We start from the raw sequence: 6,827 nt of genomic DNA, 5'->3' as shown, positions 1-6,827 counted from the left end.
CATAAACTCTGAGTGGCTATTTAAACTGTACAGAGTTTATTGAGATGTATAGACTTTCAGGTTGGCTCTGATCACTTTTGCTGTGTGATTTATTCTGTATATGAGTTATTTATAGTAAAGTTTTAATTTAAAAGAGGAAGAGACCATCACCACTAAGATGAAATATCCTGGGCAGTGTGTCCTTAGGGTTAGCACACAGAATCTATGGTCTGGAGGAGATAAGGAGAGAAGAAGGCGGAATCTCATACTGGAAGTCAGATTTGGTACTGTGTAAGAGTCTCCCCCATGGTGCTAGCCTAGAGGGCATGACAAGATTATGGACAGCAGCTGAGGCTTGGCACTGTGAGAGGTCAGAAGCTGTTATTAGTGAAGATGCAGCCTCAGCTGCAGTGTATTCCCTAGAATAGAAAGGATCATGAAAAGTAGCTGAGGCTTGGCACTGTGTGGTATGATTGGAGCCCCCAAAGAAAGGTCAGAAAAACCACTGAAGGTAGAGCTTCAGTTGCACTGGAAGCCCCAGCATATTGGAGATGCCAGGATTATGAGGAAATAGCAGAAGTGGGGTGAAACTGACCTGAAGCTACAAATTAGGGCCATCTAAGAAGAGGCAACATCAATTTAGAAAATGAATAAGGATACATCTTGTGATAAGACTTAACTATCAGTGGGATGGGAGTTTTATCCTTATTAATGATCTCTAGTGTGCAATGATAGCCTAACAGAAAAAGAAGATATAAGACCAAATAACCGCCTTTAGGATCAATGAGTAAGTAGAAACTATGCTCATTATATATGTGATAACCCTCAGTCCTTAGATTTGGTTGATGGTTACATTTCAACAAATTATACCATGTAAAATAAGAGACTGTATTGCTCATCTTAGCAAGCACAGCTAAGATGATTGAACTGATACAACCTTCCTGAAGGACAAGCTCAAAAATCATTAATATGTTGTTTCATGATCTTATAAAGACTTCTAGACCTGTCATCTTTAGGTAGGCACAGTTTCATGTCAAAATCATTAATACAACTATTTATAGTAGCCTTTGGGAAACCTTCCAACTTGTTCAGGGTGCTAATTAAAATGTAATATGAATGCCTTTTTAGATCACCTAAACTCAAAACCTGGTTCATTGTTCCCAAATCATTCTGACATGATGGAATATTATCATGGCCTCTATTTTTATAATTGTAATTGGACCAATTTTAAATAGTCACTACATAGATCAATGTCTTCTAGAAGTTTCTGAGATAGCCTAGTATTTATTTAATATATGATAAAATTATGGTACAAAATCAGGTGAAAAACTCTAGATATATATATTTCACATTTTTTCCTTCAAGTCAAGACATTAACAAAAAGGGGTATATGACCCAGTGCCTGAAAGCATTCTCAATACCACTGAGAATATTTTCAAGTTATCACAAAGCTAAAAACTAAAATATGAACATTAAGATGTAAAATTTAGTGTTTTCATAGGAGTGAGAACAATAATTCTTTATTGACCCTATTTGAAATTCTATGCAATTAGCATGTTCCAAAGACACCATTGGCAATTTTTCCTTTAATCATTTGTGATAATGATTTTATTTTAATTGATCTGTTACTTTGTAGTCCAGCGAGTATATATTTATTAAGTGTTACATATTAACCATTATTAATTATGGTTCAGAATAAGGTTAGGAAAACAAATCCCTGCCTCCTTGGGGCTTGATTACAGATAAATTAAACAATAATCAAATATACCTGTAAAGATACCAACTGCAGATAATATAAAGTGTAATGAGGAACAAGCTAGTGCAAATGGAAGGAAGGGGCAGTATGGATGAAGGCTCAGCGAGGAGGTAACATTTGAGCAGAGACCTGAACAAGGTGGAGGGCCAAGATATATGTGTAAGAGAAAGTCACCCCAAAGGGGAAATGGCACAGGTACCTGGTTGCATGGAAGTGGGTATGACTCAAGGGACAACAAGGAGGCCGGTGTGTGGCTAAGGGAAGTAGCTGAGGAAAATAAATGGAAGAGGGTATTCTGTTTTTAGGGGACAAAGTGATTTATGAATACAAAATTTCCCAGTTGTCTTGAACTTGTGACTCATGATGGAAGAGCTGTTCAGGGTTTTTTAAAAGAAATCAAAAGATGACTTACATTGCAGCTGAGCAAGATAAGATTTGTAAGTGCAAGAAGTAATAAGTCCACGAGATCCAACTCCAGGCCCTAGAAAGGCTGTTCTTGGATCAGTTTTGTGGTGTCTGCATTTGCTCAGGTTTTGGTTAACAAAGCCCTTACTGGCAGTGCATACACTCAGCACTATTAGAATTGTATAGTGTTTTCTGGTCTTGAATATTTTAAGGGTAATCACATAATTTAATTTCAAAACTCAGACCCTCTTAAGAACAACAAAATTTGCAATTAAAACACATGTCAAAGAAACAAACAATGTACTAGGTCAGTATAGGAATACTAAGGTGTGTGTTCATTTCACTTCACCCTGTGAAATAAGGATCTTTCCTGCCAGCTGCAGGTACTGTGTGATCTGCTGAGTCTGTGAGCTCTGAGCACAGAACACAGTCATGAAAACACCTGCATTCCTCCAGGGTTGGCTACCTGACTAGGATGCTGTGTGCAGAGATGCTTCATTAACTGTCCTGTCGTCATTGTCTCAGCCCCAGATGTGAGTAACCTTGTTCATTTTTAGCCTTGTCTCTTCCAACTAGAACTCTCTTACCTTAGGATGAAATATTCTCAAGAGTTCAGCTCTCAGAACCAATAAGGAATGAAACATTCACTGAGCATATTTTACTTTTTGCTTCATAAATTAATCTAGTTCTTCTGTAGGAGGGACAAACAGATATTCTAATTATTTCAGAACACTTAAAGAGGCTGGAGTCCAAAGCCACCATCATAGGAGTCAATAGGCAACTTCATCCTGATAAAGCTGATTGGAGAAGATGGTTCAGATGTGTGGCCACTTGGATGGATACATGTTGTAGTGCTTGGATACTAGATGCATACTCAGTTAACATCCAGAATGCTGGACTTTAGTTCACTTCTGCAGGACAAAGCCTGTTAATAAAAACCACAGCATAATGACACAGAGAATGTAACAGGTTATGTCTAACAGACCCAGCCCACAAGGGGCTCCAATATTACTCTATGTAAGGCTTATTTCTTCTCTCATGAGTGCTATGGTTTAAATGTAGTCATGCATAGTCTGTATATTAGAGGTTGAATGGCAATGTGATAGTAATAAGGGTGGGTCTTCTTTAAGAAATAAATCACGAAGGCTCTACCCCTGTGAGTAGATTAGCAAAGAATCCTAGTCCCTTTCTCTGAAGGAAACATCCTAGTCCTTTCCTTATCTTTTCTGCCATGTGGGGGTAGAGCCAAGACATGCTATGTCTTAAACCAGACATTGATACTGAGTGTGTGTGTGTGTGTGTGTGTGTGTGTGTGTGTGTGTGTGTGTGTGTGTGCACTCATATATACATCATATATATGTATATATACATACTGGTGCCTGACTCTCAGATTCCCAGTTTCCAGAACTATAGGAAACACATTTTTATCATTTATAATTTACATGTTCCAATGTGGATCTTAGAGCAATATGAGCAGATTAAGGAAGCTGTAGTAAGTCCTTGGTGAAGAGGAAAGCTAAAAGACTTCTGATGCCAAGTCCCTTAACACAGAACACATGGCAAGAGAAGGGACTTCCCCACAGAGCTCTCCTTCTCTGGAATGTTGTTACCAGCAAAGTCACAACACAAGTTAGATTCCAATGCACTATCAAGCCTAAACTGCTGTTTTCATGGTCACAAAGATTTTTCCTAAGAATTCTCCTGTTATTGATTGTGTAGGTCTCTATAGGTTTCCAGTAAGCATGAACTATACATGCTTGACTGAGCTCATCACATGAGTCCAATGAAAGTTATGTTTTCCTATATTAGACCCAATATTTTTGTGTATATAGGCCTCACAAAGCTCCCCATAATGTCCTCATATTTTCTGAATTGAAGATTTCTCTTCACGCCAGTGTGCTTGTGAAAATGAGTTGTGTTATGCCCACTTTCACTTCCTGATTGTTTGGATCCTATTATGTCTCTTTTGGTGCCATTCCTCCCCATTATCCAACATCCAATTCAAACTTCATTTTTTTCTCATAAATTTCTATTTAATCAAACCTAATATTTGCCTCCCATCTAGTCTATTAAAACTTACACAAACTTTAAACACTCAACTCTTACTTTTCAAATAATTTTGATGGTGTGTGTGTGTGTTTCTTAAAAGATTATGATTCTTAAAGACATTAAGCAAATCTTCCTTTTTCCTGCTTTCTTTGGTATGCAGAAGATCATTGAACGGAGGCTCAGAGCATCTCACTAGTGGGTTAAATAAACAGACAACCAGTGAGTTTCATCACTTCCTGGCCATGTTTTGCTGTGTAAGAGTCAGCTAAAGTTCCTTGGAAGCAATTTATTGCTGAGACAAGCCACCTTGTAACCATGCATCCATTAAACAAGTGAGAATTTGTCACTCTTTTCTAAGCACTAATGACTGTTTTTCTAAAACAATTCTGAGAAACTGACCATTATGAAAATTAGCAAATAATTTTATCCATTTCATTTTTCACATTATATGACATTTTTAGCCTCATGATTGTTTCACACAGCACAGGTGGGGGCACATAGTTTAACACTTCACAGGACAAGCTAAGAGTGGAATAACATGCCCAGAAAGGTGTAGGATCTTTGTTAATAAGCTTCATTTACATATCTTAAGAAGCCTTCAGAGACAGTTGGGGTAGGATTTGCTGAAGAAGGCAGAGGCAGGGGGATCAAGAAGCTTTCAGAAAATTGTGAAAAGTGTAGTTGAGGGTGTTGTCATGGCATTATTTATACAGATTTAAAATGGACATCCATTCTCATTAAGAATATGGATTATTAATATGAAATTCTGATATGTGTATTGTGTATGCATGTCAAACACATGTAGGTACTAAAATAAGATAAAATAATTATATATATGAGATATTATGGTAAGAATAAAAGGACAATACTATAGATGATACTTCTTATTGGATATATTAAGTATGTAAATACAAGGGAACAAATGAGATTTTAAAAAGGCCCCAAACAGTTATAAATAAGTAAAACTGTTGTTTCTCCTGAATGACTGGATTTATATGCATCTTATGTTTTTATTACTATTATTTTATATGTATTTTATTAACTTGGGTTACTTTATTCTTTTAATTGTGTGTGTGTGTGTGTGTGTGTGTGTGTGTGTGTGTGTGTGTGTGTGTGTCTGCCTGTCTATATGTATGTCTGTTTGTGGGTGTAGGTACCCACAGAGGCCAGAAGAGGGCATTAGAACCCCTGAAGTTTCAGATGGTTTAGAGCCACCCCCATTGTGTCTTGACTGCATTTGTATTCTAGAAGAACAGTACTCGCTCTTAACCACTAAGACATATCCCCAGCCACAACTTCAGTTACTTTAGAAATAAGCAAAACTTATTTCTAGTAGAAATAAGCCATTTCAAGTTGAAAACATAGGTTATTGTTATGAAACTTGATAATGAGCTACATATTAATAAGCTTCATTATTATTATGAATACTCAGTTAATTCTGGTGGTAGGGACTTGGAATGAGGCTGACATATTTGGCAGAAAAAAAAAATGTTTCTACCTGGCTCCACTGGAGGAAAACCTATTTTTAGAAGCTAATGACCTCTGTGAACAGCAGGCTTCTACAGCAGTCTGCATAATTTTATTTGCCTCCTCCAAATGATAAGGACACTAATTTACCATGAGATTCTCCTTCTGGGGATTAGAGGTCAAAGAGTTAATGGCACAGGCAAAGCTTGAGGACAGTTCTTTTATACAAGCAGTGACAAATGCTCATATTTGGTTATTATAAATAACTTTGAAAATAACAATGAACATACTAATATTTTTACAAAGAAAATGATGGCATTAAGAGGAAGAGACTGGGTAATGTGTTCATGGAAGAAGCTGACAAGTTGGATAACCAATCATCATTGTCATGTTCATAGTATCTTTTGTTCTGGCTTCACACAAATATTGTAAACAACAATTAATTAAAATTTATGGGTGGATTTAATGCCCAGCTAATTTTCATTGTTATGTTGAGCTAGGGAATATTTCCTACAGTCATGTTTGAGGGCTTGGTCTTTGACTAGTGTTGCTGTTGGGGGTGGTGGTACAGAAAGTACTTCACTGGGCATGTGTTTTTGAAGAACTTACTTAGACCACAGTTCCTTCCTCCTTCTCTACTTTCTGCCTGTCTATAATGAAGTGAGCAGTTCCTTCCTCCTCGTGCTCTAGCTGTCATGGTGTTCTTTCTCATCAGGGGTAGTAATTATAGCCAAGAACTGAAATCTCTAAAAAATATAACAAATTCTTCCTCCATTAGATTATTTTTTCTTTTTTCTTCTCTCAGTAATAATAAAATTGACAATACTATCTAGGCCACTCACCCATCCACCATATTTATATTTCGTGCATATACACTGTGTTCCAGGCACTGTGTAGTCATGAGGAGTCATCACACTTAAGGAGTTCATAATGTGAGGACTAAATGGATCCCAATTTGTATTTTACGGTTTATGGTTTCCACTGTTAACTGTCATCTTGGTTTCTGGGCATACTACTCTGGAGTTTTTGTAAAAAAATACTTTTAAAAAAGGAAAAAAAAACTTTAGATAAACTTAAGAGAATTTATTTGGGCAAATAGCAATCCATTAACTGGAGTACTCTAAGATAGAAGAGGCCCCAGGGCACCATTTGGAACTATGGCAGTACCTAC

Source organism: Cricetulus griseus (genome assembly GCF_003668045.3).
Source record: "Cricetulus griseus strain 17A/GY chromosome 1 unlocalized genomic scaffold, alternate assembly CriGri-PICRH-1.0 chr1_0, whole genome shotgun sequence".
Lineage (NCBI taxonomy): Eukaryota > Metazoa > Chordata > Mammalia > Rodentia > Cricetidae > Cricetulus > Cricetulus griseus.
Note: the sequence above shows the minus strand (reverse complement) of the source record.